This window comes from Phocoena sinus, chromosome 6, assembly GCF_008692025.1.
Source record: "Phocoena sinus isolate mPhoSin1 chromosome 6, mPhoSin1.pri, whole genome shotgun sequence".
Lineage (NCBI taxonomy): Eukaryota > Metazoa > Chordata > Mammalia > Artiodactyla > Phocoenidae > Phocoena > Phocoena sinus.
In genome coordinates this window covers 111,405,874-111,429,928 of record NC_045768.1, presented here as the reverse complement: position 1 = coordinate 111,429,928, position 24,055 = coordinate 111,405,874, and positions in this window count along the sequence as shown.

Genomic DNA, 24,055 nt, shown 5'->3' with positions numbered 1-24,055 from the left:
ATAGGTTTTGGGTCGTTGTGTCTCCATTGTCATTTGTTTCTAGGTATTTTTTTATTTCCTCTTTGATTTCTTCAGTGATCACTTCATTATTAAGTAGTGTATTGTTTAGCCTCCATGTGTTTGTATTTTTTACAGATCTTTTCCTGTAAATGATATCTAGTCTCATGGCGTTGTGGTCAGAAAAGATACTTGATACAATTTCAATTTTCTTAAATTTACCAAGGCATGATTTGTGACCCAAGATATGATGTATCCTGGAGAATGTTCCATGGGCACTTGAGAAAAATGTGTATTCTGTTGTTTTTGGATGGAGTGTCCTATAAATATCAATTAAGTCCATCTTGTTTAATGTATCATTTAAAGCTTGTTTTTCCTTATTTATTTTCATTTTGGATGATCTGTCCATGGGTGAAACTGGGGTGTTAAAGTCCCCTACTATGAATGTATTACTGTCGATTTCTCCTTTTATGGCTGTTAGCATTTGCCTTATGTATTGAGGTGCTCCTATGTTGGGTGCATAATATTTACAATTGTTATATCTTCTTCTTGGATCGATCCCTTGATCATTATGTACTGTCCTTCTTTGTCTCTTTTAATAGTCCTTATTTTAAAGTCTATTTTGTCTGATATGAGAATTGCTACTCCAGCTTTCTTTTGGTTTCCATTTGCATGGAATATCTTTTTCCATCCCCTTACTTTCAGTCTGTATGTGTCTCTAGGTCTGAAGTGGGTCTCTTGTAGACAGCGTATATAAGGGTCTTGTTTTTGTATCCATTCAGCCAATCTGTGTCTTTTGGTGGGAGCATTTAGTTCATTTACATTTAAGGTAATTATCGATATGTGCTGATGATTATTGAAAGAGACAGTTGTTGAAATTAAAACTGATGATATCTTAGGGAAGAGTGATACTGATTAGAACTATTAAAGTGGGAAAAGAAACTAAAAGTTAGCTGTGTTTATACAATTCCAGTGATACCTGTTTTTAAGAAGTTTATCTCCTGTATACATTTTTTTCTTTGCTTTTTCCATTTCTAAGACACGTATGTCTTTTTTATTTCTTGCTGTTCAAGAAGAAATGGATCGATCAGGGGGTATATTTTGTCCATCCTTTTTAACAGAGAACGGGAAAGGTATTACAAACATTTGCACATATATGCTTGTTTTCATTAATAAATTTGTACCAGAAGAAACATGTGTAACTGAGTAGAAGGAAATGGAAATTAAGGGAGATATGGGAGAGTGAATAACAGAGCCACAGAATAAGGAGAGAGAATAGAGACAAAACTGAAGTGATAAAAAGATAACAAACTAGAAAAAGAATTATAATAATATTGATGGTAAACAAAACTGTAGGGGGACAAAATGAACCAGGGAAATGAGTGAAGAATAATTAAAAGCCAATAAAAGGAGAGAGAAAGAAGAAAAGAAAGGATAGTTAATATAAAAATATTAGCATTTGTTGCTGGAAACTTAGGTTGCTTCCATCGCTTGGCAATTGTCAATAATGCTGCTATGAATATTGGGGTGCACGTATCTTTTCAAATTAGTGTTTTTGTTTTTTTCAGATATATACCCAGGAGTGGAATTGCTGGGTCGTATGGTAGTTCTTATTTTAGTCTTTTGAGAAATTCTCCATACTCTTTTCCACGATATCTGCACCAATTTATATTCCCACCAACGGTGTAGGAGGGTTCCCTTTTCTCCACACCCTCTCCAGCATTTGTTTTTCTGTGTTCTTTTTGATGATGGCCATTCTGATAGGTGTGTGGTGATACCTCACTGTGGTTTTGATTTGTATTTCCCTAATGATTAACAATGTTGAACATCTTTTCATGTGGCAGTTGGTCATCTGAATTTCTTCTTTGGAAAAATGTCTATTCAGTTCTTCTGCCCAGTTTTCAATCATGTTGTTTGTTTTTTTGATATTGAGTTGTTTGAGCTGTTTACACATATTGAATATTAACCCCTTATCTTTCATATCATTTGCAAATATTCTCTCCCATTCAATAGGTTGTTCTTTCGTTTCGTCAGTGGCTTCCTCTGCTGTGCAAAGGTTTTAAATTTAATTAGGTCACAAATGTTTATTTTTGCTTTTGTTTCCTTTGCTTTGGGAGACAGATCCAAAAGAAATCACTCTTATTTATGTCAAAGAATATTCTGCCTAGGTTTTCTAGGAGTTTTATGGTATCTGTTCTTACATTTAGGTCTCGTTGACTTAATAAAAAATGCACAACATGAGAGTTGAGAGTTAAGTTTTATTTGGGGCAGAATGAGGACTGCAGCCCGGGAGACAACATTTCAGAGAGCTCTGAGAAACTACTCCGAGGAAGCGTGGTGGGAGCCAGGTTATATATAAGTTTTGTAACAAAGGGCAGGTAGTCTCAGCATCAAAATATTATTGTTAATTAAAGAAAACCAGATATCTCAAGTAAAGGAATTTAGTACTTTTCTTTGCATGGGAAGATGCAAGAGTCTGGGCTCATTCCTTTGGTATGCACCTCAGCTATCTGGGGCCAGTATCCTGTGTTTTCACATCCTGAGTTTCCTCAAGGCTCACCTTAAAGAGTGGATGCAGTCTGTTGGCTGCTAGATGGCAGGTATTCCTTTCAGCAGCCCTGAGTTTCCTCAGGACTCACTGGCTCACTTGGAGAGCTGCAGTCGTTGATAACTATGCCATCCTTTGATTACTGATATGACAGGAAATATTCCATTTATAAACATTCCATTTCATTTATAAATATTCCACTTATCAGTCTTGAATCCATTTTGAGTTTACTTTTGTATATGGTGTTAAAGAACGTTCTAATTTCATTCTTTTACGTGTAGCTGTCCAGTTTTCCTAGCACCACTTATTAAACTGTTCATCAACAGATGAATGGATAAAAAATAGAATACTACTCAGCCATAAAAAGAATGAAATTTTGCCATCTACAGCAACATGGATGGACTTGGAGAGTATTATGCTAAGTGAAATAAGTCAGACAGAGAAAGACAAATACTGTATGTTATCACTTATATGTGGAATCTAAAAACTACTACAGACTAGTGAATATAACAAAAAAGAAGCAGACTCACGGATATAGAGAACAAACTAGTGGTTACCAGTGGGGAGAGGGAAGAAGGGAAGGACAATATGGGGTAGGGGTGTAAGAGGTACAAACTATTAGGTATAAAGTAAGCTGCAAGGATATCTTGTACAACATGAGGAATATAGCCAATATTTTATAATAACTCTAAATGGAGTATAACCTTTAAAAATTGTGAATCACTGTATTGTACAGTGGTAACTTATATAATACTGTACAGAAACTATACTCCAATAAAAATATATTAGCATTAAGGAGAAATTCTAGACATGAAAGGAATTTTGTGCGGCTGGAGCCCAAAAACTCATTATCACCAACAGCTGTTTCTCAGAACCTAGAGGGAGAAAGTTGTTCTAGTACATTAGGTTTGATATTCACCCAACAGGCCCCATCTTCTGAGAACACGCACCACTTCTCTTAGAAAAGCCTATCTTGCCTCATGGACCTAGAGAGCCATGAGGACCAGAGCCCACTGGCTAACCTGCCCAGGTTGTGAGCCAATCACGGCCAAGACAGCAGGTGCGTTAGAAGTCCTGTATTCATTTGGTGGAGTCTCGCGTTATTTCCTGTCCAAGATGAGCTAGAAAGTGTGAACCGACTGCTTTGGGTAACTGCACCCTTCCTAAGGAACCAGGGTCCCGGTGCCATGCCAAATCCTACTGGTGCGAGAGGCAAAAGAAAACCTGGTAATGCTGATACGGCCTCTTTATTTTTAAATTTTGATATCATGTTTATCATAGATTTCTTTGCATTAATTTTGATTTTAAAATATCACATGAAAAATACTTTCTTCTGATTCCTGAGGGTTTTTTGACACCTTGTGAAATTTTACTACTGAGGCTAAGGCATCACTCACTTCACTCCTTTCCCAGCTTGTGGTGTCCCCTGATCATCCCATGCAAGCAAATCATTAGAACTAATTCCTACTGCTGCTGTTATATTAGCAACCCTGCCGCTCAGCAGATCTGGAGACTTGCTCCAAACAGCAAAAGAAATAAACCAACAAAAATCTGCCTTTAACTGAATTGTGAAGCCTGACCTAGTTTGAAAAACTAGTTTAAAGGAAACAGAAAAAAGTATTGAGAATAAGTATTTAAAAAAATGACTGGCTTTTGTCACAAGAAATAATGTTACTGGGAGGTAACCTTCCAAACCCTGGGATTTTATGAGTGATAGGCTTGTCTTTGCTATTCTTAGTGCCCCCTGTCCCATACTTTATAATTTATACTAACAGATGACTTATTGTCATAGGAGGCCCATAGATAGTTTATGCTAATGAGATGACTCAGGAAGAGAGCTGGTCAAGCCAGAAAGATCAGTTAGGTGGGGATTTGAGCTACGTGAAAGTAATATTAGCCTGAACTCCAGGGATGGGAAGGGGGCTGGAGGTTGAGTCACCAGGCCAATGGTTCCATCAATCTTGCCTACGTAAATAAGCCCCAATCAAAAGTATGGTCACCAAAGTTCAAGTGAGCTTCCCCGGTTGGTAGTAATCCAAATATGGTCACACATCAATGTACCAGGAGGGTAATGCATCCACTGGGCTAGGACAATAGAAATTTGACCTTTGGAGCCCTCCCAGATGTCACCCTGTTGTCTCTCTCGTTGGCTGGTTCTGATTTGTATCTTTTGGCTTTCATAAAACCTTGATGTTAAGTACAGGGCTCTCCTGAGTTCTGTGAGTTGTTCCCCAAATTACTGAACATTGGGAAAACCCGAATATGCAGCCAGCTGGTCATCATTGAGGGTGGTCTGGGGACCTCTGAACTTGCAGCTGGTGTCAGAAGTGGGACAGTTTGTGAAGGACTGTGCTTTTCATCTGTGGAGCCTGGACTAACTCCAGGTAGTTGTTGTCAGAAGTCACTGCAGAAAGAAATTACTGCTTCCTTTTTGATGGACTTGTGTCAGTGATCTGTGGCCTATTTTAAAAACCTGTCTCACATTTAATCATCTTTATGAAGCAGCTAAAAAATCCTGACTCTCATCTCTCAGTTTCTCCTTTGAGCACCTACAACACTTGTCAATACCTCTTACTTAACATCATACTTCAATCAGTGAGGCTGGTGCCTTTGAGCGCAGTGTCTGGCCTGGAGTATGTATGGATAAGTTGTTCCTCGAATCAGCAATCAATATGCCAGGAAATTTCTGATATTTTTAGCAATCAACTCATTTGGGAGTGGCCCTTTCCCATGATTATTATTTTTGTAGCCTCTTAGATATCGTTATAATATCAAAATATCTGATATACTGGTACCTTGGGTATCAGTATAATGTTAAGTGTGTGTGTGTGTGTGTAATTCTATATTTATTACATAATAGTAATCCTCCTCAAATTACAAATTACTGAGGTTCTGGACTTTCCTGAATACTTTAGCTTGCCCAAAACAATAATAAAGTTACAATCACGTTTCAGTGACATAATCGAATTTGCAAGGCAAAAGGTGGAGACCAAATCTGAAAAGGAAAATACTTCCTTAAGTTGACCTCTGTCCCTAAGTTTGACTGTATGACTTTGTGGTCAGATGTTCCAAAGGCAGTGCTCTAAGCCACCCAGATTTGATCCAGCTGGTTCTGAATCATACGACACAGTAAGAACCTGATTCTTTGTGTGTCTTTGTCCTACTTCTGTATGTAGTTGAAAGCTAACCGAGTTGACTTCGGGAACAGATTAAAAACAAAGCAGTAGTTAATGTTGACAAAGAATGGTTATGGTGTTTTTATGTGCTTGTTTTGCTTTTGTCTCGAGTTTCTATGTTTTTGTTTCTTTGTTTCAGTACATTCGCAGCACATTAAATATTGTCTTTGCTTAAACCTTGCTATAAACATTATCTTGCTTTTCATTTATTTACTTATTTATTTCTAACATAATTAAGTTCATCATTGGGAGACAGTGGAAGCCCTATTGATGTTCATAGTGAGTACTGAAATTTAAGAACAATCAAGTTAATAAGGATTTAAAAAATAAATTATCAGAGATTTATAGCAAGTAACATGATAATTAAGAGATTTATTCAACTGAAACCCTCTTTCTCTTCCATTGTTTTTTTCATTTCTGTGAGCAGAAACAACTTTGCGTATCTCTTCCTATTTTCAGAAACAATATAGTTAACTTGTTAGTGATGACTGCAAACAGTAGAAAAGAAGATAGAAAAAGGGATAATCAATGTCTCTATGCTGTTTACATTGTTTTGCTTCCACTGACCTTCTTGCACCCTAAATGAGAGAAGCTTGTGTTTTCCAAACTCTGATGTAAATCCACATACAGCAAATGTGATAAGGATTGTGAGTCACTTTATTCATCCTGGATCACTAAACATGAACTTTATGTATGGCTGCATATAATCATTTAGTCTTTGATTTGAAAGTTAGACTGTAACATAAGCAATTTTGACAGAAGTTCATGTCTTTAAACCTGGGAAATCGTTCAGCTCCACACACCTGTGCTTCTTAAGTTAATATTCATGACCAATACATTGTACAGTACGGTGGATATTAGAAAGCTTATCTCTGTGCACAGTAATGGTTCTTTCATTACAAAAATGTTACTGGCCGATAAAGGAACCTTTATTGTTATTTATCTCCCCCTAATTTCCACACCACAACTTCTGGCCTGAATGGAGAAGGTTTCTTTTTTTTCTTCAGAACTAATGTAAGGTACTCTTGTAAAACCTTCCTGAATTAGGCAACCACAATATCTTCCTTTGTTGGTGACTGTTGTAACCTAATGCATTTCTGTGTTGCTTCAAGAACTAAAATATACCGACCATGTACTTGCAATGAAGTTACCAATGATGGGGCAACCCTCATGCTGTCATAAAACCATGTGACAAGCCAGGCACTTGCCACAGCTGCACACCTAGAGCTTAGGCAGCCCCAGTAGATAAAGTTGGACCTATGCCACTCCACGGTCACAGGGTCACAGTTCTGTATGAAACACCAATGCCCTCAGGGTAAAGTTGAGAGAAGAGGGCAATGGCTTGTGGGAGGGGGCTCAGTTCTTAGGTGAGGGAGGGCATCATGGGAGTAAAAACCTGCACAAGCTCAAGAATCATGACAAAGGTCCCTGACATTCTGTGCAGCTTATGTGACATTCAGCTGAGTATCTATTTTGAGTCACATCTGGGATGCGTGAGTTTCTCCTCTTCTGGAGCCTACAGCTCTATCTACAGGAACCTAGGCTTTGGGAGTTAACAATCCCATTGTCTAATTTCTTGGAGATTTGATCAGTCTAGGTCCAGCTTCTTCGTTCAAGAGCTGACTGTATCTTTCCAGAGACAAGACAAAGATCTTAGCACTCATGTTGTCCCCTGTATACCTAGACTAGAATTCCTTCTGATCAAGCCTCTGCTCATGCTTGAATTCTGTGTTTGTATGGACACAAAAACACACTTACATCAAATGTCCATGCAAAACCCTAATGCAGCTAGTTGCAGCCCACCGCAGGTTGCTGTCCGGGCTCATCGTTGCACTTATAAAGTAAGCTCTTCAGACCATTCTGCCTCTCAGATCGCTCTGCCAGAGGAATCTATGGTGGCCATGATAAAAGCCACCTGTTGTTTTATAAGAATAATAATGCGTAATTATGGAGAATCTCCACGTGGAAAAAGGAGGCGCCTTTGGACCCTCGTAAGTTTCCATTGTAACCACTACAATGGCCAAGAGGAAGGATGCTTTTCTTCTAATACTCAAAAGTGAAGATCTGAGTCTTTCCTTAATTCTCCATGACACAGATGGACAGTGCTGGATTACTTTTACAGTAACTAAAAGAAAAGGAATGACAAAAGGATAAATTTAAAAAACTACAGAAGGTAAACAAAAACTAGGAAATCTGATTCAAGGAATGTGGTTTTTCCCTCTGGATGTCAGAGCCCCAGCCCATCCTACCTCCTGCCCTCCCTCTGTCCACATTCTGTGCACTGTTGCTATTGAAGTCCAGACTCAGTCAGCTGCTGTCTCTGGATTCCGTGTTTAAGAAATAGATGTAAGTAAGAAAGAGAAAAACAAATACTGTATATCAGCGCATACATGTGGAACCTGAACAAATTGGTATAGAAGATCTTATTTACGAAGCGGAAATAGAGACACAGACATAGAGAACAAACATATGGATACCAAGGTGGGGGGGTGGAGGTGAATTGGGAGATTGGCATTGACACATATACACTATTGATACTATGTATAAAATAGATAACGAATGAGAACCGGCTGTACAGCACAGGAAACTCTACCCAGTGCTCTGTGATGACCTAAATGAGAAGGAAATCCAAAAAAGAGGGGATAGATGTATACATATAGCTGATTCACTTTGCTGTGCAGTAGAAACTAACACAATATTGTAAAGCAACTATACTCCAATAAAAATTAAAAACAAAATAAAGAAATGGATGCCCATAAAGAAACAGAATCTTTCTTTCCTTTCCAAATTCTCATTTTCTCTCTGAAAATTTACCTTCTCTTGGGATGACTGATGCTCAGTATAATACATGCCCAAACTCAAAACTCTGCCATCTTCAGGGAGAAACTTATACCTACTTACAAAGTTCCAGCCTTATTATATGGTCAAGAAACCAATTATACTAGAATACTACACAACGTACACCATGGGGTGCCTTTCCTACTCTAAACATTTTTCCACCCAAATTTGTATTGTGTCAGTTGCATGCTTTCTTGTATTTTGGTTAAACATCGTTTCTCTGATAATGAAGTTGTCATTCCTGCCATGCCAACTATCTCATGAATATTTTATACAAAAAAATTGTCCGGCAAATTTGTACTTGTATCCCTAGAACTCAGGTACAAATCCATACAGGTAGGCTTTTGGACAAATGATGGCAACAGACATTGAAATGCACTCAGAATCATCCCTCCTGTTTGAGGTTTACATGTGGAATAGGAAGTAATAAGATAAAATGTTAATGGAGACGACCTCCATCAATATAATGTTATCAATTTTTTTCAGAAATCCAACTTGCTCTTTTTTTTTTTTTTTTTTTTCGGTACACGGGCCACTCACTGCTGTGGCCTCTCCCGTTGCGGAGCACAGGCTCCGGATGCGCAGGCTCAGCGGCCATGGCTCACGGGCCCAGCCGCTCTGCAGCATGCGGAATCCTCCCGGACCAGGGCACGTACCCGTGTCCCCCGCATCGGCAGGCGGACTCTCAACCACTGTGCCACCAGGGAAGCCCCCGACTTGCTCTTACCAGCTTCACAGTATGGATGCTCAAAGGAACCTATTAGTGCTCTGGAAGTTTAAAATGTGGGATAAGTCAAATCAGTGGGACAGAGCTATTCACTTGAAAGTTCCAGATATTAAATGAAGACTTTTTAACAAATGTAGAAAGAGAAGTTTTCTTTCTTAAACACAGCTAAGTAAATTTAGAATAATGATGTGTGTGTATATCTATATATATATCTATATATATATCTATATATCTATATCTATCTATATATATATTTTTTGTGTGGTATGCGGGCCTCTCACTGTTGTGGCCTCTCCCGTTGCGGAGCACAGGCTCCGGACGCGCAGGCTCAGCGGCCATGGCTCACGGGCCCAGCCGCTCCGTGGCATGTGGGATCTTCCCAGACCGGGGCACAAACCCGTGTCCCCTGCATCGGCAGGCAGACTCTCAACCACTGTGCCACCAGGGAAGCCCCTGGTTCACATTTTTATTTATTTTTTGGTAGCAATCATTCTAACAGGTGTGAGGTGAGATCTCATTGAGGTTTTGATTTGTATTTCCCTGATGATTAGTGATGTTGAGCACCTTTCCTTAAATTTGTTAGCCATATGTATGTTTTCTTTGGAAAAATGTCTGTTCAAGTCCTCTGCCCATGTTTTAAATTGGATTGTTTGGTTATTTTGATATTGAGTTGTATGAATTATTTATATATTTTGGATATGAATTCCTAATCAGATATATGGTTTGCAAATATTTTCTCCCATTCCATAGGCTGCCTTTCATTTTGTTGATTGCTTCATTTACTGTGGAGAAGTTTTAAGTCTGGTGTAGCGCCACTTGTATATATTTTTGCTTTTGTTGCTTGTGCTTTTCATGTCATATTAAAAAAATTGTTGCCAAGACTGATGTCAAAGAGCTTTTACTGACATTTTCTTCCAGGAGTTTTACAGTTTCAGGACATATATGTGAGTCTTTAATCCATTTCTAGTTAATTGTTGTGAGTAGTATAAAATATGGGTCCAATTTTATTCTTTTCTTGTAGTTATTCAGTTTTACCAACACCATTTATTGAAGAGACTGTTCTTTCCATTGAGTATTCATGGATTCCTTGTCAAATATTAGTCAATCAGATATGTGTGAGTTTATTTCTACACTCTCAGTTCTATCCCAATGATCTATGTGTCTGTTTTTATATCAGTATTGTACTGTTTTGATTACTAAAGCTTTATAATATAGTTTGAGATCAGAAGGGTGAGGCCTCCAGCTTTCTTTTTTCTCAAGAATGGTTTTCAGAGTCTTATATGGCTCTATACAAATTTAGTTTCTGTTTTATTTTTATCTATTTCTGTGAAAATTGTCATTGAACTTTGATAGGGACTGCACTGGATCTAAAGATTTCTTTGGGTAGTATAGATGGTTTAACAATATTAATTCTTCTAATCTGTAAACATGGAGAATTTTTCCATTTATTTGTGCCTCCATCAATTTCTTTCATCAGTATCTTAGAGTATTCAGTGTATAGCTCTTTAACGCTTTGGTTAAATTTGTTCCTGAGTATTTTATTGTTCTGATGCACTGTAAATATGATTCTTTATTTCTTTTTCCGATAGATCACTGTTAGTGTCTAGAAGTAGAACTGATTTATGTATGTTAATTTTACGTCATGAAACTTTACTAGGTTACTTTATTAAGTCTAACAATTTTTGGAGTATTCTTTAGGATTTTCCAAATACAAGATCATGTATCCAGCAAACAGAGACAATTTTGCTTCTTTCTTTTCTATTTGAATGCCTTTTATTTCTTTTTCTTGCCTAACTGCTTTGTCTGGGACTTCTAGTACTAGGTTGAAGAAGAGTGGTGAAAGTCAGCATCTTTGTCTTGTCCCTCATCTTTAGAGAGAAAGCTTTACAATCTTTCACTATTGAAAGTTTTCACTATATGAGAATTTTTCATATATAGTATTTATTATGTTGAATAATAATTGAATAACTTATTCAATAAATATAGTATTTATTATGTTGAATAACTGAATAACCTCTATACCTAATCTGTTAACAGTTTTTATCATGAAAAATACGTATTTTGTCCACTGCTTTTTCTGCATCCATTAAGATGATCTTAAGATTTGTGTCTTTCATTCAACTAATGTAGTGTATCACATTTATTGATTTGCATATGTTGAACCATCCTTTCATCCTAGGGATAAATACAATTTGATCACAGTGTATAATTCTTTTAATGTGCTGTTGACTTTGGTTTGCTAGTATTTTGTTGAGAATTTTTGCTTTTATATTTATCAAATATATTGGATTGTAGTTTTCTTTTTTGTAGTGTTCTTCTCTGGCTTTGGCATTAGGATAATGCTGGTCCCATAAAATGAGTTTAGGACTTTTCCTTTCTCTTCAATTTTTGGAATAAATTAAGAAAAATTGGCACTAATTCTTCTTTAAGTATTTGGTAGAGTTCAGTCAAGAAGCCATCTGATCCTGCACTTTTCTTTGCTGGGAAGTTTTGCTTAGTCATTAAATCTCCTTACTCATTATTAGTCTGCTCAGATTTTCTATTTCTTCTATTTCTATTTCAGATTTTCTAGTTCTTCATGATTCAGTCTTTGTGGACTGCATGTTTGTAGAAATTTATCTATTTCTTCTTAGTTATTCAATTTGTTGATGTGTATTTGTTCATAGTAGTCTCTTATGATCCTTTGTATGTCTGTGCTATCATTTGTAATCCCTCCTCTTTCATTTACAATTTTGTTTGAGTCTAGTATCTTTTTTTGGCGGTAAGTCTAGATAAATGTTTGTAAATTATGTTTATCTTTCAATAAACTAAATCTTAGTTTCATTTATTTCACCTTTTCAATTACTTTTATATTATCTATTTCATTTCTTTCTGCTCTGACCTTCTTTCTGCTAACTTTGAACTCAGCTTGTTATTTTCAATTTTCTTGAGCTGTAATTTAGGTTATTTCAGGACTTCTTTTTTTCTTAATTTAAGCATTTATTGCTATAAACTTTCCTCTTAGAACTGTTTTTGCTAATAACATAAGTTCTGGAATGTTGTGTTTGCATTTTGTTTCCTCCAAGGTAAATTTTATTTTCCTATTGATTTCCTCTTTGACCAAAATGTTATTCAGCACTGTGTTGTTTAATTTTCATATTTTGTCAGATTTCCAGTTTTTTCATTTTACTGAATTCTAGTTTCATACCTTTGTGGTCAGAAAAGATATTTGGTATGACTTCCATCTTTTTAATTTTGCTGTGAGTTGTGTTTTGACCTAACATATGATCTATCCTGGATCATTTTCCAAGTGTGCTAGAGAAGAATGGGTATACTGCTGCTGTTGAAAGGGAAGTTCCATACGTTTCTCTTAGGTCCATTTGTGTGTGTGTGTGTGTGTGTGTGTGTGAGTGTGTGCGTGTCCCTAATCTTTTTTTTAACATCTTTATTGGAGTATAACTGCTTTACAATGGTGTGTTAGTTTCTGCTTTATAACAAAGTGAATCAGTTATACACATACATATACATATATCCCCCTATTTCTTCCCTCTTGCATCTCCATCCCTCCTACCCACCCTATCCCACCCCTCTAGGTGGTCACACAGCACTGAGCTGATCTCCCTGTGCTACGCGGCTACTTCCCACAAGCTATCTATTTTACGTTTGGTAGTGTATATATGTCCATGCCACTATCTCACTTTGCCCCGGCTTACCATTCCCCTTCCCCATATCCTCAAGTCCATTCTGTAGTAGGTCTGTGTCTTTATTCCCATCTTGCCCCTAAGTATTTCATGACCATTTTTTTTTTTTAGATTCTATATATTTGTGATAGCATATGGTATTTATTTTTCTCTTTCTGACTTACTTCACTCTGTATGACAGTCTCTGGATCCATCCACCTCACTACAAATAACTCAGTTTCATTTCTTTTTAAGGCTGAGTAACGTTCCATTGTATATATGTGCCACATCTTCCTTATCCATTCATCTGTTGATGGACACTTAGGCTGCCTCCATGTCTTGGCTACTGTAAATAGAGCTGTAATGAATATTTTGGTACATGACTCTTTTTGAATTATGGTTGTATCAGGGTATATGTACAGTAATGGAATTGCTGGGTTGGATGGTAGTTCTATTTTTAGCTTTTTAAGAAACCCCCATACTGTGCTCCATAGTGGCTCTGTCAATTTACATTCCCACCAACCATGCAAGAGGGTTCCCTTTTCTCCACACCCGCTCCAGCATTTATTGTTTGTGGATTTATTGAGGATGACCATTCTGACAGGTGTGAGATGATATCTCATTGTAGTTTTGATTTGCATTTCTCTAATGATTAATGATGTTGAGCATTCTTTCATGTGTTTCTTGTCAATCTGTATATCTTCTTTGGAGTAATGTCTCTTTTGATCTTCTACCCATTTTTGGATTGGGTTGTTTGTTTTTTTGATATTCATCTGCATGAGCTGCTTGTAAATCTTGGAGATTAATCCGTTGTCAGTTGCTTCATTTGTAAATGTTTTCTCCTATTCTGAGGGTTGTCTTTTTGACTTGTTTATGGTTTCCTTTGCTATGCAAAAGCTTTTAAGTTTCATTAGGTCCCATTTGTTTATTTTTGTTTCTATTTCCATTTCTCTAGGAGCTGGATCAAAAAGGATCTTGCTGTGATTTATGTCATAGAGTGTTCTGCCTATGTTTTCCTCTATGAGTTTGATAGTGTCTGGCCTTACATTTAGGTCTTTAATCCATTTTGAGTTTATTTTGGTATATGGTGTTAGGGAGTGTTCTAATTTCATACTTTTACATGTACCTGTCCAGTTTTCCCAGCACGACTTATTGAAGAGGCTGTCCTTTCTCCACTGTATATTCCTGCCTCCTTTACCAAAGATAAGGTGACCATATGTGTGTGGGTTTATTTCTGGGTTTTCTATCCCGTTCTATAGATCTATATTTCTGTTTTTGTGCCAGTACCATACTATCTTGATTACTGTTGTTTTGTAGTATACTCTGAAAACAAGGAGCCTGAATCTTCCAGCTCCATTTTTCTTTCTCAAGATTGCTTTGGCTATTCGGGGTCTTTTGTGTTTCCATACAAATTGTGAAATTTTTTGTTCTAGTTCGGTGAAAAATGCCAGTGGTAGTTTGATAGGGATTGCATTGAATCTGTAGATTGCTTTGGGTAGTAGAGTCATTTTCACAATGTTGATTCTTCCAATCCAAGAACGTGGTATATCTCTCCATCTTTTTGTATCATCTTTACTTTCTTTTATCAGTGTCTTATAGTTTTTTGCATACAGGTCTCTTGTCTCCTTAGGTAGGTTTATTCCTAGGTATTTTATTCTTTTTGTTGCAATGGTAAATGGGAGTGTTTCCTTAATTTCTCTTTCACATTCTTTCATCATTAGTGTATAGGAATGCAAGAGATTTCTGAGCATTAATATTGTATCCTGCTACTTTACCAAATTCATTGATTAGCTCTAGTAGTTTTCTGGTAGCATCTTTAGGATTCTCTATGTATTGTATCACATGATCTGCAAACAGTGACAGCTTTACTTCTTCTTTCCCGATTTGGAATCCTTTTATTTCTTTTTCTTCTCTAATTGCTGTGGCTAAAACTTCCAAAACTATGTTGAACAATAGTGGTGAGAGTGGGCAACCTTGTCTTGTTCCTGATCTTAGTGGAAATGATTTCAGTTTTTCACCATTGAGGACGATGTTGGCTGTGGGTTTGTCATATATGGGCTTTATTATGTTGAGGAAAGTTCCCTCTATGCCTACTTTCTGAAGGGTTTTTATCATAAATGGGTGTTGAATTTTGTCAAAAGCTTTCTCTGCATCTATTGAGATGCATCTATTTTTCTCCTTCAATTTGTGAATATGGTGTATCACATTGAATGATTTGCATATATTGAAGAATCCTTGCATTCCTGGGATAAACCCCACTTGATGATGGTGTATGATCCTTTTAATGTGCTGTTGGATCTGTTAGCTCATATTTTGTTGAGGATTTTTATATCTATGTTCATCAGTGATATTGGCCTGTAGTTTTCTTTCTTTGTGACATCTTTGTCTGGTTTTGGTATCATGGAGATGGTGGCCTCGTAGAATGTGTTTGGGAGTATTCCTCTCACTGCTATATTTGGGAAGAGTTTGAGAAGGATAGGTGTTAGCTCTTCTCTAAATGTTTGATAGAATTCGCCTGTGAAGCCATCTGGTCCTGGGCTTTTGTTTGTTGGAACATTTTTAATCACAGTTTCGATTTCAGTGCTTGTGATTGGTCTGTTCATATTTTCTATTTCTTCCTGGTTCAGTCTTGGCAGGCTGTGCTTTTCTAGGAATTCGTCCATTTCTTCCAGGTTGTCCATTGTATTGCCGTATAGCTGCTTGGAGTAATCTCTCATAATACACTTTGTATTTCTGCAGTGTCAGTTGTTACTTCTCCTTTTTCATTTCTAATTCTATTGATTTGAGTCTTCTCCCTTTTTTTCTTGATGAGTCTGGCTAATGGTTTATCAATTTTGTTTATCTTCTCAAAGCACCAGCTTTCAGTTTTATTGATCTTTGCTATCGTTTCCTTTATTTTTCATTTATTTCTGTTCTGTTCTTTATGCTTCCTTCTGCTAACTTTGTGAGGTTTTTGTTCTTCTTTCTCTAATTGCTTTTGGTGTAAGGTTAGGTTGTTTATCTGAGATGTTTCTTGTTTCTTAAGGTTGGCTTGTATAGCTATAAATTTCCATCTTAGAACTGCTTTTGCTGCATCCCATAGGTTTTGGGTCATCGTGTTTTCATTGTCATTTGTTTCCAGGTATTTTTTGACTTCCTCTTTGATTTTTTCAGTGATCTCCTGGTTATTAAGTAATGTATTGTTTAGCCTCCATGTGTTTGTATTTTTTACAGATTTTTTCCTGTAATTGATATCTAGTCTCATAGTGTTGTGGTCGGAAAAGATACTTGATACGATTTCAATTTTCTTAAATTTACCAAGGTTTGATTTGTGACCCAAGATATTATCTATCCTGGAGAATGTTCCATAAGCACTTGAGAAGAATGTGTATTCTGTTGTTTTTAGAGGGAATGTCCCATAAATATCAATTAAGTCCATCTTGTTTAATGTATCATTTAAAGCTTGTGTTTCCTTATTTATTTTCATTTTGGATGATCTGTCCATTGGTGAAAGTGGGGTGTTAAAGTCCTCTACTGTGATTGTGTTACTGTTGATTTCCCCTTTTATGACTGTTGGCATTTGCCTTATGTACTGAGGTGCTTCTATGTTGGGTGCATAAATATTTACAATTGTTATATCTTCTTATTGGGTTGATCCCCTGATCATTATGTAGTTTCCTTCTTAGTCTCTTGTAATAGTCTTTGTTTTAAAGTCTATTTTGTCTGATATGAGACTTGCTACTCCAGGTTTCTTTAGATTTCCATTTGCATGGAATATCTTTTTCATTCCCTCACTTTCAGTCTGTATGTGTCCCTAGGTCTGAAGTGAGTCTCTTGTAGACAGCATAGATACGGATCTTGTTTTTGTATCCATTCAGCCAGTCTCTGTCTTTTGGTTGGAGCATTTAATCTATTTACATTTAAGGTAATTATCGATATGTATGTTTCTATTACTATTTTCTTAATTGTTTGGGTTTATTATTGTAGGTCTTTTCCTTCTCTTGTGTTTCCTGCCTAGGGAAGTTCCTTTAGCATTTGTTATAAAGCTGGTTTGGTGGTGCTGAATTCTCTTAGCTTTTGCTTGTCTGTAAAGATTTTAATTTCTCCATCAAATCTGAACGAGATCCTTGCTGGGTACAGTAATCTTCGTTGTAGGTTTTTCTCCTTCATCACTTTAAATATGTCCTGCCACTCCCTTCTGGCTTGCAGAGTTTCTGCTGAAAGATCAGCTGTTAACCTTATGGGGATTCCCTTGTGTGTTATTTGTTGTTTTTCCCATACTGCTTTTAATATATTTTCTTTGTATTTAATTTCTGATAGTTTGATTAATATGTGTCTTGGTGTGTTTGTCCTTGGATTTATTCTCTGTGCTTCCTGGGCTTGATTAACTATTTCCTCTTCCATATTATGGAAGTTTTCAACTATAATCTCTTCAAATAGTTTTTCTGTCCCTTTCTTTTTCTCTTCTTCTTCTGGTACCCCTATAATTCAAATTTTATTGCATTTAATGTTGTCCCAGAGGTCTCTGCAACTGTCCTCAATTCTTTTCATTCTTTTTACTTTATTCTGCTCTGCAGTAGTTTCTGTTAGGTCCTTTTGATCTAAGGTGTAGTACAAGTCCACAGTTTCCTTGTGGATTTTCTGTTTGGATCATTTGTTGAAAGTGTGGTATTGAAGTTCCCTATATTGATCTTTGCGGGTGGGGAGGGGTGGAGGCTGGTATCTCCTACTCTGTCAACTTGGTGATGTCACCTCAAGAAAACAAATTATTTTTATAAAGAAAATAAAAGCTCCTACTAGCATGAGAACATCTGAAATCCCACTATTCTTTTTGAAGAAATTTCTATACTAGTTAAAGATTAAGTTCTAAGAATTAGCTAAAAGGAATTTTTAAGCACTCCATTAGTATGTTTTTTATTTATGTTTAAACATATACACACTTATTTAGATGAGTTTATAGTGGCTCTCTGTATTTAGAATTTATCACAGAAAATATCTGAATGATTATATTAAAAAGAACTAGACAGCTGTCAATTGACAGCGTAGATTGGAAAATACAGCAACATTTTTAAAAATTCTAAAAATTTTGCCTGTTGGATTTCTGTTTTTGTTGTTTTATATTTGTTTAATTCTGTTGATGAAATTAAGAATTTGGGGGAATTAAAATGATTCTAACCCACAGAATAAGTTAGAATTTGTATTTTGATAAATATTAATAACTACTTAAATAATTAAAACAAAATTCAACCAGTTGTATGTAAACCACATAGACAAACTCGTCAACATGCGGTTTGTAATTTCCAACCAGACACTGGGGACTTGAGATTTATGTTAACTAGATTTTCAATCTGTTAGATAGAAAATACTTTACTACTGAAGTCCTCTGAAAATAATCACACTAGTAGCAGTGGGGAGAACATGGGCTTTAGAATAAATAGAATAGGGTTCAAACATAGGCTCTAGTACTTATTTTGTGATCTTAGTGCAGTTATTAGTCTAACTGTCCCTCAGTGTTCTCATTCAGATTTTGAAGAAATTAAATAAATTAATCCATAGAAAGTCCCCAGCACAGTTCCTGACATAGGTGTTCATTTTCTCCTTCTCTCCTTTTCTTATGTCTTACTAAATAATTCCCTAAATGTGGTCTGAATCAGGGGAACTTGAATAAAGTCCAAAGATGGGCATTAGAGTATTGAATGAATTCTTTAAATGAGCCTATTGCAGGTGTGTCCCCTTTGCCTGTGCCTTTTATGCATATTTAAAACATATTTTACATTAAAGACATTTTTATATTTCCATCAGATGAGAACCACCACTGTTCTATACTAACTCACTCTGTTTTATTGTGAACAAATGATACTCATAAAACTATGTACTGGGGTCGTGCTAGGAAGTCTCACCCCTTGAAGTAAAAGGGACTCTATGAAATTTTGCTGCTAACTTAATTTTCTTTCTCAGAGTTCAATGTGCGGGGGGAGGTTAATACAGTTTATAATATCACTTATTACTACTGTGGAATTGCACATGCAAGAAAAAATAATCACCAGCTTTTATCCGTTGTTCATCTCCACACCCTCATGTCTTTGCCTCTGGTATGCACTTCCCTCTGGCTTTAAGGCATTACCTGGCAACCATATTCCCGGCTTGTTAAAATGTTTTTCACTCTTTACTGTAAAGCTGGTATTATTTCTCCCATGAATTTTTCCTGAAAGAGCTGGTTTCTTCGTGTTTATTCCTGTAGGCCTTTTTGCAAATGTACCATCGTTGTGTGGCAACTAGTATCCCATCAGTGCAAAAATATTTTTCCCTGGATAATGTCCTTGAGTGTGGACAATGTCCCTCTCCACTTCTACACAGGGTCTGGTGTGCAGAGGTACGCAGTGTGGTTTTGTTGAATGAATGAATACATGAGCGAAGAGTTTGGTATATAATTGGACCTCATTTCATTTCTCATTTAACAAAGTCAACAACCTGTCAGTCTGTGAGGGATTACACAGAATAAATTTTGGCCTTAAATTCTTAAATTCTTAAAATTTGCAAGCATTTTATTTAAATTCTGATCCTATTATTGATTCACTTAGTTCTCAATCTATAAACGTAGGTCACTTTGGTAACTCAGTTTTGAAAAACACCTTTGAGAGTATAAAGCTGGATAAAAAAAATTATCCTTTTCCTCCTAGAATACTGTTATTTTTAAGGAAAGTTGAACAGACTTGACTTTAGATAAAACCTTTTTTTTTTCATGTATGTTTTGTCTCCTGTGCTTTCTTCTCTGTTTTGTACAGTAGCAATGACTATTTATTGAATAGATATCCTACAATAATGTTCTTGAGCTGCTGTGTTTATTTCTTCCCATGATCTATGAGCTGCAGAGGTTATGTGATCACAGAACGATCTCAGAACCACTCTTGACCAGAAAAGAGAGCTGACCATCACATCACCTGTTTTGCTATATTCAAGTAGTTAAGTCACTTGACAGGCTCCATATATGGGAGCATGGAGGAAAAAGACAAGAGAGAATAAGAAAAAAGACAAAAAGCATTGATGAATTTTTTTTTAGGGTTTGAAGATATGATTCTTAAACAGAGATGAAGAAAAATATTCATGGAAAGAGAGGACGATTTGTGGATTGTTTTCAGTTTTTCCAAATCCTGTGTGAACTCATTCATTTTCCTTTCCTTTTCTTAGCTTATATACCCATATTTCCACATTTACTCTCTATGAGAAGTGAAATATAACCCTAAAATCTGTGATGTGACGTGCTATGCCGTCAATCATATATCCATCAGATAGTTCCTACACTGTGTTTCTTTCGCCTTGGGTTCTTAGAAACCTGGATTGCATTGTATTATCTTGTACTTCCAGTCCTTAAGCCTGGCATTATGCTTGACACAAAATCTTCAACATCAGAATAACCAAGTAATCAACATATGCATACCTACATGTATGTATGTGTGTGTTTGGGGGTGTGTGTTTACACACACAGTATATATAGAAATAAACTGATTTTATATAATGGCCTTAGTAACTAAAATCTGCACAATGACTTTTAGAAGCTATAGACACCCACAAATACACACAAGTATGTGTATGTGTCTGCACACACACAAAAGCACGCTGACTGTATATAAAGAAACTAATTGTACATGATGTTGTCAGTGTCCAGGACATACTACCCCAATATGACATGTGTTGGCACATTGACTATTTTAAGCTGAAGGACTTTGGGAAAGGGCAGGTCTGGGAAGGACTTTCTGACCTTCCCCTGAAGCAGGTTACAAGGCCCTCAAAGGAGAGGTGCCCTCCCTCTACCCACAGGAAAGGAGCATCCTTTTCTCCAGGGACAGGGTGCAGACTCTGAATGGACAGACCTTGCTAAGTGTCCCTCAGTTGACTACCCTCAGCTCACGTGCCTTTTGGTCCTCTCACTGTTTCCAGGACTCTCCACCCTGCAAACCTAGTATGAGAACACTGGGTCTTCATGTCCTTATGAAGATTCCTATGTCATATAAAACTTATATTAAATAAAACTGTCTGCTTTTCTCTTGTCAGTCTGTCTTTTGTTACAGAGACTCAGCTGAGAACCTAACATGGGTAGAGGAAAGATACTTTTCCTCTCCTACAATGTCCTTTAGTAACGAACACAAACTTCATAAAGGTTTTTAGCGACTGGAGAGCTCTTCTTAGCTCTCCCCTAACACCTCAGAGGAAGGGGTTTGGCCTCTTTTCTTTATGTGAGAATAACTCTTACTCATGAAGGAAACGTGGTTCTCAAAACTAGGCTTCTTGCATGATCACACACAATCTTATCTTGCAAAACAAAAACCAGGAACACTTAAACATTACGGAAATGATGTAGCTGCTGATGAAAGCCACTGAACCTATATCTTCCATTTCCTTCTTCTGGTTTGTTCTCTAACTTACAACCAAAACTCCCCTGTAAATTGAGCAAACTCTTGCTAATGGAAAAATCAGGGAATGAGAAGTTTTAAAAAATATTTTAGTGTCTTTATTAAAGTATCCAATGTAATAGGGAGAAATAATTCCCAGGATGTAAAAACTCAAGGCAAGATGATTTCTTCTTTTTTCCCTCATTTTGAACAAAGTATTATGCAAAGGCTTGATTTAAAAACAAACCATCAAGTAGTTCTCAATTATCTTTTTTTATTTTAATGTAAAATTCCCTGAGTGTTGCCAAAAAAAAAGTGCTGTTCAACCAGCCAGACTCAGTTTCTCTGTTCCTGAAAAGAGAGTTGATTGGCCTTCCTGAAGTGTTTTGAGACTTAATTAGTTTATACTTGAAAAGCACTTTCAATGTGAAAGGTCCCATTCAAGTGTCAAGTATCATTAATCAGTGAATGCCAGATTCAGCAGTTTTCTTTTACTTTATAAACTCTTAGTAACTCTTTAAACAAAATGCTAAATTACATGGCCTTAGTTTCTTTCTTTAGAAATCTCTTTTGTACACATCTTCCAACCTGCTTTTAAAATATGCACGACGTACCATTCTTTTCTCTCTTTTTCTGCAAAGAATGACACCTAGAAGTTCTTGCAAATATTTCCCTAAGTATGTTTTTCTCTTATCTACACCACTTCCCAGGCTGAGTTCTTTGCAGCATAAACTGATGGCATCAATAATGTAGCCAAATGGTGAATCAAATCGTGATCCTTTGAATTGTTACTCTATTACCAACAGATTTGCAGGAGGAATACATTATTTGTAAACATATTTTATGATATAACAACTATTGTAATTCAGTGTAAAGTGTCGAGATTTATACAGACGCCTCTTTCAATTCAAGGGAAAGTGTGAAGATCATGCTTTGGGCTCCACCATGGAGCTGAGATAAGTAACTGCAGGCTTCAGAACTGATGTCTCAAATGGTGTGAATCCAATCAGAAAGAACGGCTGAATTTATAAAAGTCTTCTCTCCCCACTATATATGGAGTGAACTCTTTATAACAATACAAAAATCACATCAATACAAGCACGTGTCTCTTCAAAAGTGTACTGTTTGGAAGTTAATGACTCTTTAGATTTTTATTTCAAAAGCAAACATACGAGAAGAGATTCTAATTTTTTGTATACGTTCTACTCTTACCTCCTATAAAGAAAAGAACGGTAGTTTATTTAACTAGCTATCTGACTGGTGTTTGAGTTCTGGCTCTTGTCCTTACTAGCTCTGAGACGTTTAGCCAGATATGTGACACCTGCCTCAGCCGTAACCGGGGTTTTGTGTAAAGTTAAATAAGTGGATGTATGTAAAATCTAAGTATAGTGGCTGGCCCAGTGACGTGCAGAGTGAATGCACTGAAGTGAATGCAAATTGGTGTTTGCTGCTATTCTTTCTATGATTTGTATTTTTCTGCATCTATCAGTATGTGACTCATAAAAGACACTCAGTAAATATTGTTGAATTTAAGTGAGAAACCCAAGGAGGGTTAATTATTCATCAGAGCAAGCAATGATCACCAACATTATCATCGTCATTGTCACCTTCAGACATTCAACGTGGACAAAATATGTTCGCTAAATAAATAACAAGATGCATTGTTTACATCCACAGTACTTGCAATCAATATGAGTATTGTTTCCACATAGCTCCAGTTAATAAGTAATTCAGCCCTGTAAATTTGCGTACTAGTAATGTGTTATGTGGCAAGGGCAGAATTGTAAGTATTTTTATAATTATAATTACAACAGAACCTGCATCTTAATGTTTCATGGGCTCTGCCCATTTCAAAAATATATGTTGGTCCATTATGCTGAGCAACTTCAGAAATAGCGTGTAAGATAGAGGGTTTTGACAGTATTGATAACTCCGTTACTAACACACGTGCTGGTGAGACAGGTGTTTCTAAGATTAATGAATTAATTTATATTTTGTAAGTCTGAAATAATTCATGTTTAAAAAAAGAAACATAAAAATTCCATATCTTATTTCCAAATCACCACTTCCAGACTGTCCTTTCCGTTCTGAAGCAGCACAAAATTCTGATGTGGTGATCAGAAAACATGGTGCCAGTGATTTTTACCACGTAGCGTATTCAGTTCAACTGAGATCAACTGATTCTACTGCGTTTGAGCCAAGATGTATCTCCATGAATTGTTCCTGGAACTATAAAAAATTGTTCCTGGAACTATAAAAAATAATATTTAGGTTTTTTCCCCCCTTTTTCTTGATACACACCTGACAGCTTATTTAGTATGTGCTGGACAAATGAGAGCTGAAGTGTACTAATGGTTGAATTAAAAAACTGACTAATAATTCTGTTTTGCAAAGTTATTAGTGAGAGTATTGATTTAATGTTGAGGGACATAAAGAAATGTTTTTCTTTTTAATTTCAGAATGCGTGTATTTATTTAGCCAGAGAAAAGGGCGCTATCTACAGACTGACTTGCCTGTTTACTTTGCCCTCTTTTTAATGCGTGCTTTTGAAACCCTGGTACTAGCGCTGTATCTGTCCTTCTGACAACTGCTTGTCCATCAGGCCAGACTCGAAAAATAAAATGCAAAGAGCTTCTTACCCAGACAGTAGGAATTAATTTTCCCATTATAAGTAGTGCTTTTAGTACAGGATTGTTTTTTTTTAATTAATTAATTTATTTATCTTTGGCTGCGTTGGGTCT